Source organism: Delphinus delphis, chromosome 3 (genome assembly GCF_949987515.2).
Source record: "Delphinus delphis chromosome 3, mDelDel1.2, whole genome shotgun sequence".
In the NCBI taxonomy this organism is placed as follows: domain Eukaryota; kingdom Metazoa; phylum Chordata; class Mammalia; order Artiodactyla; family Delphinidae; genus Delphinus; species Delphinus delphis.
Genome location: NC_082685.1, coordinates 74780046 through 74793677, shown reverse-complemented (window position 1 = coordinate 74793677; position 13632 = coordinate 74780046).

Genomic DNA, 13632 nt, shown 5'->3' with positions numbered 1-13632 from the left:
TGGAAAAAAACTTACCAAAATTTACTAAGCACTTAATTGGTGCAAAGTGTCCTACTATTGGACTACAAAAAAGTATAAGAAATAATATTTTTTCTTAACGAGTTTAAATGATAAACATAGTTGTCTATTTGAGCACTTGTATTTAAATATTTCAGTGTTTCAGAATATAAAGTGGATCTCGAAAGTCTAATTGTCATTCTGCTTTGGCGCAACAGTGTGTTTCTGCAATTTGAAAATAGCCCAACAATAAGGCAGGTACCGTTTACTGAGATCTGTTGGCAAGCATTGTGTTAAGTACTTCACATGTGTATTATTTCATTCAGTCTGAATGACAATCCTATGGGGGTCGGTACTGTTATTATTCCTATTGCGTATGCTTGAAGGAACTGAGGGTCTGAGAGGCTAGATAACTTGCCTAACACAGTAAGTAAATGGTAGAGCCAGACTAGAATTTCCATTGTTCTATGACTCCAAATCCTGTGCTTTTCCATTGAGCCTACTGCCTATCTATGCGGTTTCTGGGCTTATTAGAAGCCTGGAAGTAAAATGGATTTGATGACAGCTCTTAAATAAAGTCTAGAACTTAGCACTCATCCATCAGTTTTTGTAATAAGTGCGCTTTTAATGTTTCTAATTAAAACTCACCTCACAATAATACTCAATAATGTTTTTTATTGAGTTTTGTGCCCTTTACAGATGTATGCATTTGTATAAAGTTCCTCAATTACTGCATAGGTAAGCAATACTTATTTCATTCCTTTAATCTGACAAATGCGTAATGTGAAAATTAGCAATAGTGTGGGACCCATAACTTGCAGTGTTCCCAGTGTTAATTTTTTTAAGTTTCCAACTCTCACATTTTCATCGCATTTAATATGCATCGTAAAAGTGCCTCTTTGGCAAGTTCATTACATTATGCTCTCTGATTGAAGTTAGAGCCTTTGGAATTGCTGTTAGGCATAGTGGAAATAATTAACAACTTAGGTCTAGGCTGATTTTAGAACAAATCACTGCAGTCAGTCATTTTCTCAAATAACTTAATTACTGTTAATCATTGTAGTAATATGATACTCTATAGCAATGTAGTTGGTGGATAACAACTGTTTATCCACCAGCACATATTTCCTTTTCTCTGGGAAAGAATAAATTAATGTCTTCTACAGTTCAAAGCTGATAGAGATAAGCTTTTTTTTTTTTTTAAACATCTTTATTGGAGTATAATTGCTTTACAATGGTGTGTTAGTTTCTGCTTTATAACAAAGCAAATCAGTTATACATATATATATGTTCCCATATCTCTTAGCTCTTGCGTCTCCCACCCTCCCATCCTCCCTATCCCACCCTTCTAGGTGGTCACAAAGCACCGAGCTGATCTCCCTGTGCTATGCGGCTGCTTCCCACTAGCTACCTATTTTACATTTGATAGTGTATATATGTCCATGCCACTCTCTCGCTTTGTCACAGGTTACCCCTCCCCCTCCGCATATCCTCAAGTCCATTCTCTACTAGGTCTGTGTCTTTATTCCTGTCTTACCCCTAGTTTCTTCATGACATTTTTTTTCTTAAATTCCATATATATGTGTTAGCATATGGTATTTGTCTTTCTATTTCTGACTTACTTCACTCTGTATGACAGACTCTAGGTCCATCCACCTCATTACAAATAGCTCAATTTCGTTTCTTTTTATGACTGAGTAATATTCCCTTGTATATATGTGCCACATCTTCTTTATCCATTCATCCGATGACAGACACTTAGGTTATTTCCATCTCCGGGCTATTGTAAATAGAGCTGCAATGAACATTTTGGTACATGACTATTTTTGAATTATTGTTTTCTCAGGGTATATGCCCAGTAGTGGGATTGCTGGGTCATATGGTAGTTCTATTTGTAGTTCTTTAAGGAACCTCCATACTGTTCTCCATAGTGGATGTACCATTCACATTCTCACCAGCAGTGCAAGAGTGTTCCCTTTTCTCCACACCCTCTCCAGCATTTATTGTTTCTAGATTTTTTGATGATGGCCATTCTGACTGGTGTGAGATGATATCTCATTGTGGGTTTGATTTGCATTTCTCTAATGATTAATGATGTTGAGCATTCTTTCATGTGTTTGTTGGCAGTCTGTATATCTTCTTTGCAGAAATGTCTATTTAGGTCTTCTGCCCATTTTTGGATTGGGTTGTTTGTTTTTTTGTTGTTGAGCTGCATGAGCTGCTTATAAATTTTGGAGATTAATCCTTTGTCAGTTGCTTCATTTGCAAATATTTTCTCCCATCCTGAGGGTTGTCTTTTGGTCTTGTTTCTGGTTTCCTTTGCTGTGCAAAAGCTTTGAAGTTTCATTAGGTCCCATTTGTTTATTTTTGTTTTTATTTCCATTTCTCTAGGAGGTGGGTCAAAAAGGATCTTTCTGTGATTTATGTCATAGAGTGTTCTGCCTATGTTTTCCTCTAAGAGTTTGATAGTTTCTGGCCATACATTTAGATCTTTAATCCATTTTGAGCTTATTTTTGTGTGTGGTGTTAGGGAGTGATCTAATCTCATACTTTTACATGTACCTGTCCAGTTTTCCCAGCACCACTTACTGAAGAGGCTGTCCTTTCTCCACTGTACATTCCTGCCTTCTTTATCAAAGATAAGCTGACCAAATGTGTGTGGGCTGGGCTTTCTATCCTGTTTCATTGATCTATCTTTCTGATTTTGTGCCAGTACCATACTGTCTTGTTTACTGTACCTTTGTAGTATAGTCTGAAGTCAGGGAGCCTGATTCCTCCAGCTCCGTTTTTCTATCTCAACCTTGTTTTGGCTATTCTGGGTCTTTTGTGTTTCCACACAAACTGTGAAATTTTTTGTTCTACTTCTGTGAAAAATGCCAGTGGTAGTTTGATAGGGATTGCATTGAATCTCTAGATTGCTTTGGGTAGTAGAGTCATTTCACAATGTTGATTCTTCTGATCCAAGAATATGGTATATCTCTCCATCTATTTGTATCATCTTTAATTTCTTTCATCAGTGTCTTATAATTTTCTGCATACAGGTCTTTGGTCTCCTTAGGTAGGTTTATTCCTAGATATTTTATTCTTTTTGCTACAATGGTAAATGGGAGTGTTTTCTTGATTTCACTTTCAGATTTTTCATCATTAGTGTATAGGAATGCCAGAGATTTCTGTGCATTAATTTTGTATCCTGCTACTTTACCAAATTCATTGATTAGCTCTAGTAGTTTTCTGGTAGCATCTTTAGGATTCTCTATGTATAGTATCATGTCATCTGCAAACAGTGACATGACAGCTTTACTTCTTCCTTTCCGATTTGGATTCCTTTTATTTCCTTTTCTTCTCTGATTGCTGTGGCTAAAACGTCCAAAACTATGTTGAATAAGAGTGGTGAGAGTGGGGAACCTTGTCTTGTTCCTGATCTTAGTGTAAATGCTTTCAGTTTTTCACCATTGAGGACGATGTTGGCTGTGAGTTTGTCATATATGACCTTTATTATGTTGAGGAAAATTCCCTCTATGCCTACTTTCTTCAGGGTTTTTATCATACATGGGTGTTGAATTTTGTCGAAAGCTTTCTCTGCATCTATTGAGATGATCATATGGTTTTTCTCCTTCAATTTGTTAATGTGGTGTATCATGTTGATTGATTTACATATATTGAAGAATTCTTGCATTCCTGGAATAAACTCCACTTGATCATGATGTATGATCCTTTTAATGTGCTGTTGGATTCTGTTTGCTAGTATTTTGTTGAGGATTTTTGCATCTATGTTCATCAGTGATATTGGCCTGTAGTTTTCTTTCTTTGTGACCTCCTTGTCTGGTTTTGGTATCAGGGTGATGGTGGCCTTGTAGAATGAGTTTGGGAGTGTTCCTCCCTCTGCTATATTTTGGAAGAGTTTGAGAAGGATAGGTGTTAGCTCTTCTGTAAATGTTTGATAGAATTCGCCTGTGAAGCCATCTGGTCCTGGGCTTTTGTTTGTTGGAAGATTTTTAATCACAGTTTCAATTTCAGTGCTTGTAATTGGTCTGTTCATATTTTCTATTTCTTACTGATTCAGTCTTGGCAGGTTGTGCGTTTACAAGAATTTGTCCAGGTTGTCCATTTTATTGGCATAGAGTTGCTTATAGTAATCTCCCATGATCTTTTGTATTTCTGCAGTGTCAGTTGTTACTTCTCCTTTTTCATTTCTAATTCTATTGACTTGAGTCTTATCCCTTTTTTTCTTGATGTGTCTGGCTAATGGTTTATCAATTTTGTTTATCTTCTCAAAGAACCAGCTTTTAGTTTTATTGATCTTTGCTATTGTTTCCTTCATTTCTTTTTCATTTATTTCTGATCTGATTTTTATGATTTCTTTCCTTCTGCTAACTTTGGGTTTTTTTTTGTCCTTCTTTTTCTAATTGCTTTAGTTGCAAGGTTGTTTATTCGAGAGGTTTCCTGTTTCTTAAGGTATGATTGTATTGCTATAAACTTCCCTCTTGGAACTGCTTTTGCTGCATTCCATAGATTTTGGGTCGTCGTGTCTCCATTGTCATTTGTTTCTAGGTATTTTTTGATTTCCTCTTTGATTTCTTCAATGATCATTTCATTATTAAGTAGTGTATTGTTTAGCCTCTATGTGTTTGTATTTTTTACACATCTTTTCCTGTAATTGATATCTAGTCTTATAGCGTTGTGGTCGGAAAAGATTCTTGAAACATTTTCAATTTTCTTAAATTTACCAAGGCTTGACTTGTGACCCAAGATATGATCTATCCTGGAGAATGTTCCATGAGCACTTGAGAAAAGTGTGTATTTTGTTGTTTTTGAATGGAATGTCCTATAAATATCAATTAAGTCCATCTTGTTTAATGTATTATTTAAAGCTTGTGTTTCCTTATTTATTTTCATTTTGGATGATCTGTCCATTGGTGAAAGTGGGGTGTTAAAGTCCCCTACTATGAATGTGTTACTGTCGATTTCCCCTTTTAGGCTGTTAGTATTTGCTTTATGTATTGAGGTGCTCCTATGTTGGGTGCATAAATATTTACAATTGTTATATCTTCTTCTTGGATCAATCCCTTGATCATTATGTAGTGTCCTTCTTTGTCTCTTCTAATAGTCTTTATTTAAAGTCTATTTTGTCTGATATGAGAATTGCTACTCCAGCTTTCTTTTGGTTTCCATTTGCATGAAATATCTTTTTCCATCCCCTTAATTTCAGTCTGTATGTGTCTTTAGGTCTGAAGTGGGTCTCTTGTAGACAGCAAATATATGGGTCTTGTTTTTGTATCTATTCAGCCAATCTGTATCTTTTGGTGGGAGCATTTAGTCCATGTACATTTAAGGTAATTATTGATATGTAAGGTCCTATTCCCATTTTCTTAATTGCTTTGGGTTCATTATTGTAGGTCTTTTCCTTCTCTTGTGTTTCTTGCCTAGAGAAGTTCCTTTAGCAGTTGTTGTAAGGCTGGTTTGGTGGTGCTGAACTCTCTCAGCTTTTGCTTGTGTGTAAAGGTTTTAATTTCTCCATCAAATCTGAATGAGATCCTTGCTGAGTAGAGTAATCTTGGTTGCAGGTTTTTCTCCTTCATCACTTTAAATATGTCCTGCCAGTCCCTTCTGGCTTGCAGAGTTTCTGCTGAAAGATCAGCTGTTAACCTTATGGGGATTCCCTTGTGTGTTTTTGTTTTTTTCCCTTGCTGCTTTTAATATGTTTTCTTTGTATTTAATTATTGACAGTTTGATTACTATGTGTCTTGGCATATTTCCCTTTGGAATTATCCTGTATGGGACGCTCTGTGCTTCCTGGACTTGACTATTTCCTTTCCTATATTAGGGAAGTTTTCAACTATAATCTCTTCAAATATTTTCTCAGTCCCTTTCTTTTTCTCTTCTTCTTCTGGGACCCCTATAATTCAAATGTTGGTGCGTTTAATGTTGTCTCAGAGGTCTCTGAGACTGTCCTCAGTTCTTTTCATTCTTTTTTCTTTATTCTGCTCTGCAGTAGTTATTTCCACCATTTTATCTTCCAGGTCACTTATCCATTCTTCTGCCTCTGTTATTCTGCTATTGATCCATCCCATCTAGAGTGTTTTTAATTTTATTTATTGTGTTGTTCATCGTTGTTTGTTTCCTCTTTAGTTCTTCTAGGTCCTTGTTAAATGTTTCTTGCATTTTCTCTGTTCTATTTCCAAGATTTTGGATCATCTTTACTATCATTATTCTGAATTCTTTTTCAGGTAGACTGCCTATTTCCTCTTCATTTGTTAGGTCTGGTGGGTTTTATCTTGCTCCTTCATCTGCTGTGTGTTATTCTGTCTTCTCATTTTGCTTACATTACTGTGTTTGGGGTCTCCTTTTTGCAGGCTGCAGGTTCGTATTTCCCGTTGTTTTGGGTGTCTGTCCCCAGTGGCTAAGGTTGGCTCAGTGGATTGTGTAGGCTTCCTGGTGGAGGGGACTAGTGCCTGTGTTCTGGTGGTTGAGGCTGGATCTTGTCTTTATGGTGGGCAGGTCCACCTCTGGTGGTGTGTTTTGGCGTGTCTGTGGACTTATTATGATTTTAGGCAGCCTCTCTGCTAATGGGTGGGGTTGTGTTCCTGTCTTGCTAGTTGTTTGGCATAGGATGCCCAGCACTCTAGCTTGCTGGTTGTTGATTGAAGCTGGGTGCTGGTGTTGAGACGGAGATCTCTGGGAGATTTTCGCCATTTGATACTATGTGGAGCTGGGAGGTCTCTTGTGGACCAGTGTCCTGAAGTTGGCTCTCCCACCTCAGAGCCACAGCACTGACTCCTGGCTGCAGCACCAAGAGCCTTTCATCCACACGGCTCAGAATAAAAGGGAGAAAAAGTAGAAAGAAAGAATTAGTAGAAGTAGAAAGAAAGAAAGAAAGAAAGGATGGAGGGCGGGAGGGAGGGAGGGAGGAAGGAAGGAGGAAAGGAAGGCAAAAAAGAAAGAAAGAAGATAAAGTAAAATAAAAGTAAGATAAAATATAATAAAGTTATTAAAATAAAAAAACAATTATTAAAAAAGAAGGAAAAAAAAAACGGACGGATAGAACCCTAGGACAAATGGTGGAAGCAAAGGTATACAGACAAAATCTCACACAGAAGCATATACATACACACTCACAAAAAGAGGAAAAGAGGAAAAAATCATAAATCTTGCTCTCAAAGTCCACCTCCTCAACTTGGGTTGATTCGTTGTGTAAAGGAGGGAAGGAAGGAAAGAAAGCAAGCAAGAAAGAAGATAAAGTAAAATAAAATAAAGTTATTAAAATAAAAGATAATTATTAAGCAAAAAAAAGTAAAAAAAAAAAACAACCAAAAAAGGAAGGATAGAACCCTAGGACAAATGGTGGAAGCAAAGCTATACAGACAAAATCTCACACAGAAGCATACACATACACACTCACTAAAAGAGGAACAGGGGAAAAAAATCATAAATCTTGCTCTCAAAGTTCACCTCCTCAATTTGGGATGATTCGTTGTCTATTCATGTATTCCACAGATGCAGGGTACATCAAGTTGATTGTGGAGCTTTAATCTGCTGCTTCTGAGGCTGCTGGGAGAGATTTCCCTTTCTCTTCTTTGTTCTCACAGCTCCCAGGGGCTCAGCTTTGGAATGGGCCCCGCCTCTGCGTGTAGGCCCCGGAGTGCATCTGTTCTTCGCTCAGACAGGACGGGGTTAAAGGAGCAGCTGCTTCGGGGACTCTGGCTCACTCAGGCTGGGGGGAGGGAGGGGCACGGAGTGCGGGGCGGGCCTGCGGCGGCAGAGGCCCGGCGTGACGTTGCACCAGCCTGAGGCGCGCCGTGCGTTCTCCTGGAGAGTTGTCCCTGGATCCTGGGACCCTGGCAGTGGCCGGCTGGATAGGCTCCCCCGAAGGGAGGTGTGGACAGTGACCTGTGCTGGCACACAGGCTTCTTGGTGGCGGCAGCAGCAGCCTTAGCGTGTCACGCCCGTCTCTGGGGTCCACGCTTTTAGCCGTGGCTTGCGCCCGTCTCTGGAGCTCCTTTAAGTAGAGCTCTTAATTCCCTCTCCTCACGCACCAGGAAACAAAGAGGGAAGAAAAAAGCTCTAGCCTCTTCGGCAGGTCCAGACTTTTCCCCGGACTCCCTCCCGGCCAGCCGTGGCGCACTAACCCCTTTCAGGCTGTGTTCACGCCGCCAACCCCAGTCCTTTCCCGGTGCTCTGACCAAAGCCGAGCCTCAGCTCCCAGCCCCGCCCACCCGGCGGGTGAGCAGACAAGCCTCTCGGGCTGGTGAGTGCTGGTCAGCACCGATCCTCTGTGCGGGAATCTCTCTGCTTTCCCCTGCGCACCCCTGTTGCTGTGCTCTCCTCTGCGGCTCCGAAGCTTTCCCCCTCCGCCACCCGCAGTCTCCGCCCGCGAAGGGGCTCCTAGTGTGCGGAAACCTTTCCTCCTTCACAGCTCCCTCCCACTGGTGCAGGTCCCGTCCCTATCCTTTTGTCTCTGTTTATTCTTTTTTCTTTTGCCCTACCTAGGTACTTGGGGGGTTTCTCACCTTTTGGGAGGTCTGAGGTCTTCTGCCAGCGTTCAGTAGGTGTTTTGTAGGAGTTGTTCCACGTGTAGATGTATTTCTGGTGTATCTGTGGGGAGGAAGGTGATCTCCGCGTCTTACTCTTCCGCCATCTTCTCCCGAGCTCGATATTTTCCATATGTGGAGATTAAGGTTTGGGATGTTAAACTACCCAAAGTAAAAATGAAAGTGTTCTACCTGTAGCAGACACATTTGGCAGAAAAACAAATGACATGTTCCTAATTGCCTCTCCCCTTCTCTCCCTCCGTGCAAGTCTTATACAGCTTCATATCTGATCTCCATCTCTACTGCAGCTAGGAGTGGGCATACGACACACTTTGTATTAATGAGATTTAAGCAGAACTCTTGTTGGGGGTTTTGGAAAGTGCTTATTGATAAAAGGAACGTATGCATCTGATGTTTTCCACTTCCCTCTTATTTTGCAGTGAACCTAGGCTTAATTCCTGAGGCTTCAGCAGCTATTTTGCAGTTATGAGGGGAGAAGCAAGTCCTTGAAAGGATAGTAGAACATAAAGATAGAAGGAGCCTGGGTATTTGATGACATCATGCAAAACTGTCTATCTCTGGATTTTTTTCTTGGGTAAGATAATTAAATGTTTTTCTTGCTTATCCCTTGATTACTTGCAGCCCACAGTATATACATGAGTTTTCTGTTACTACCAAATGCACTTCTAGTATACAGACCTTAGACCCCTGGCTAATGCTTATGCTATTTTAATTATAATATAGCTTCTTTTCACCAGTATTTCTTGCTTCTTCTTCAGTGAAAATGGGGTATAGTTCACCAGTATCTTATTTGAAGATGGTTATACATAATATAGATATCTATTTAGTCAGATGTGACAGAAGGGGAAGTCAGAAGGAGTTGAGTATGAAAGGTACTTGAGAAGGAGTTGAGTATGAAAGGTACTTGACATACCCTTGCAGACCTTTAAGCTGGAAGGCACAATGTGATCGGGAATGCAGATGATTTTAAGGAGCTTGAAGAAGCTCCTGGCTGACAGCCATCAAGGGAATAGGGACCTTAGTTCTTTAAGAAACTCATTTCTACCAACAACCTAAATGAGCTTGGAGGGTCATTCTTTCGAGTGTCTAAAGAAAAGAACCCTGCTCTTGTCAGTATCTTGATTTTGGCCTTGTGATATCCTAAGCAGAGAATTGGCTAAGATCCACACTGTTCCCAGATTTCTGATCCGTGGAAACTATGACATAATAAATGGGTGTTGTTCTAAGCCACTGAGTTTATGGTAATTTGTTGCAGCAACAATGAGCTCCAGTCTTTTTTCCCAGTAAGATCCCTGCTCTGTTTGGGCTCCACTTCTCTGTAGCATGTATGGAAAGTGCCCCTGGGGAGAATGTGATTTACCTTACGTTTTTCCCTTCTCTCAAGGATTATTGATTTATATGACTATTGCTCAAACCCTGAAAAGAGTGACTTCATATATTTTGTTTAATTTTACATTGTTTATAGCAAGATGGTTAAATCCAATACTAGTTACTCCATTATGTCTGAAACTGTGCATTTAAATAGATTTCTGATTCCTGATGCAATGTTTGTTTTGGTTTTATTTGCTCTTTGCTTTGTCTCTGAGAACTTTTGGACACATGCCTTTGCAGGGTTTTGAAGTTTCATGATGACATGACTTGTGTGGATGTTTTTGCACCCATTATGTTGGACAAATGATAGGCCTTATCAATTTAGAAACTCATGTTTTTAAATTCTGGGCATTTACTTTCTTCTTCTGTGCCACCAGGGAAGCCCTGGGCATTTTCTTTAAAATACTTATTTGATAATGTCCTTCTCATTGCACAACCTGTTCTGTTTCTTGAAAACATATTGCAGTTGGTTGCGACTGTTCACATCTTCTATATCTGTATTGACTTATTTTGTTCAGTTCTTTTGTCAATTGCAAAGAGATAGGTGTTAAAAAATGTAACTATGAGTATGGATTTGTCTGTTTCTTCCTTTAGTTTTGACAGGTATTGCTTTGAGTATTTTGAAGCTCACTTAGGTGCATATATATTTAGAATGTTACTATTAAGAACTAATATTGGGCTTCCCCGATGGCGCAGTGGTTGAGAGTCCGCCTGCCGATGCAGGGGACACGGGTTCGTGCCCCGGTCCAGGAGGATCCCACATGCCACGGAGCGGCTAGGCCCGTGAGCCATGGCTGCTGAGCCTGCGCATCCGGAGCCTGTGCTCCGCAATGGGAGAGGCCACAACAGTGAAAGGCCCGCGTACCGCAAAAAAAAAAAAAAAGAAAAAAAAGAACTAATATTATGTACTGAGAAATTTCCTTCTTAATTTTTAGTAATATTTTTCTTCTTGAAGTTTACTTTTTCTTTTAAGGAATTTCTTTATCATTTCTTGTAGTAAAGGTCTGCTGGTGATGAATTGTTTTAAATGTCTTCATTTTACCCTCATTAAAGGATAAAGTTTTGGGTTGACAGTTTTTATTTCTTCCAGTACTATAAAGGTATTATTCCATTGTCTTTGGTCCCTCGTTATTTTTTGATGAGTAGTTAGTCATTGTTCATATCATCTATTCTCTGTCATTCTTTTTTTGGTTTTCAAGGCTTTTCTTGAATAAAAAAAAAAAGGTTAAAGAAAACAAATTAGGTGATACAAACATTTACCACTTCATGAAACAGACTGACTCCTTCTAGAGAATTGCAAAATGAGGTGGAAGAAAATATCTGATTGGCTGGGTCACAGAGTCAGTCCTGTTTAGGGTGGGAAGGCCCAGTGTTGGCTTGACGTTTGGGGATTGGCTGACTTAATACACTGCATTTCTGGTCAAGTAGAGCGTTTATAGGAACATGAGAGTTATCTAATGAACTAAATGATTAGTTCATTTTCCTTAATGTTTATAGGATTTTGGTGGTTTCTATTTATTTTTGAGTAAATTTTGAAAAAAAGAAAACTTTTCCAGCAACTTGTCAGTTTCATCTACATTTTTATGCTTATGGAGATAAAGTAGTCATAATATTCTTTTATTATCTGTTTAATATCTGCTGCATTCATAATTATGTGGATTTTTCTTTTTCATTCCTAATGTTTATTTGTGCCTTATTTCCTTTTCATTATGGTACATTTTGACAGAAGTTTGTCAAATTTATTATAGATTTCAAAGAATCAGTTATTCATTTTATTTATCTTTTCTATTATATATATTGTTTTTTGTTAGGTTTTCCTCTTACACTTATCATTTAATTTCTTCTTATTCTCTTTGGGCTTTCTTTGTTAGTTATCTGTTAATCTCCTAAAGTGGTTGCCTAATGTGTAATTTTCAGTCTCTTCTTTCCTAATATGTGTTTGAAACTGTACATTTTTGTGCATCTCCATGATAGCTGCATCCTATAAATTTTTTTATGTAGTACTTTCATTAAAACTCAGTGGTAAAATATCTTCTATTTTAAATTATAATTTTTCTATGATTCATAAATTTTTAGAAGAGTTATCTTTGATTTATATGATTTTAAAATTAATTGTCTTATAAACAGGTGGAAATAAAGCTTGTCTTTATAACATAAATCTTTCCAGTTTCTTGAGACTTGCTGCATTACCCAGTGGTCAATTTTTATAACGTTCTAGGCATCCTTGAAAAGAATGTGTATTTTTCATTTAATGTGTGCCATTAGTTCAAATTTGTAAATTATGTTTTGTTCTCTCACTTACTGATTTTTATTGTTTTGCTTGGTTTATAAATTAAAGAGAAATGTGTATGAAAATATAATCATGATGGGTGATTTTTCAATTCCTTATTTAAAATTTCTGTCAGTTTGCTGCATATATTTTGGAGCTGCCTTGGATGCATCCAAGTCTAGAAATGCTAAATCTTCCTTATCTACATCATCTCTAGAAGTGTTTTTTTGCCATAAAGTCTATATTTTCTGATATTGATAAAAGCACACAAAGTTTATTTGATTAACATTTGCTTGATATATATCTTTTATTTTTCTTTCTTTATCATTATGTTTTAAATGAATGACAATAGTTGTATTTTTTTTTACTTCAGTCTGATAAGTTTTTCTATAAATGGAACATTTTCTCCATTTACATTTATTGTTGTCACTTTTATTTTGGATTTGTTTCTTCTATCTTATTTCATGCTTTCTATTCATTCCACTTTTTGTATGTTTTCTTTGCTTTTCTATATTTTTTTACTTAATTTTGTTTTTTTTCTTATCTTTTTAAACCTCTGTTTATTGAGAAGCTATATACTACCTGTGCTTTTTATTTATAGCTATCCTAGACATTTTAACACTATACTTAATATTTCAAAATCAAAAGGCAACTAGCAGTTTTACACTCTTCCTTAATTTGAAGATCTTAGAGGGTTAACACACTTAGAAAGTTATCACACTTCTCTCCTTTCACATGCGACTTTTATTTCTATCCCATTTGTTTTTCATCCCACATGACAACATTATTTGTTTTATATGGTCAATGTTTGTTTAGATTAATCTACAAATTTATCTTGTTTTCAGTACTCCTTCATGCATTTCAGATGTCCATTTTGGATTACTTTCCTTCTGCTTGAAAATTTTAGAATTTCTTGGTTCTATTAATGGCAAACTCTTAAGTTTTTGTGTGTTCAAAAGTTGCCTATATTTTACCCTAGTGCTTAGAAGTTATTTTCTCTGGGAATATAATTCTATGTTGACAGTTATTTTCCCTTAGCATATTTATTTATCATCTGGGTTTCATTCCTGGTATTGAGAAGCCAGCTTTTAGTCTTGTTTTTATTCCTATGTAGGGAATCCGTCTTTTCAAAATTTTTTTCCTCACTGTTCTTAAATTCTTCTCTTGTCTTTGGTGCTCCGAGGTTTTTCACTATGTTAAGTAATAGTATGGATTTGTTTTTGTTTATTCTGCTCCAGATTCACTGGGTGTCCTGAATCAGCAGTATAGTATCCTTCAAAAGTTTTGGAAAAATCTCAGTATTTTTTTTTCAAAAATTATCTTTTTACATTCTACTTTTTCTCTCATTCTTGAACTCTTATGTTCCAGAACCTTTTTTCTCTGTTCTACATTATTCTTAAATTATTTTTTATATCTTCATTTCTTTGTACATTATACACACAACAC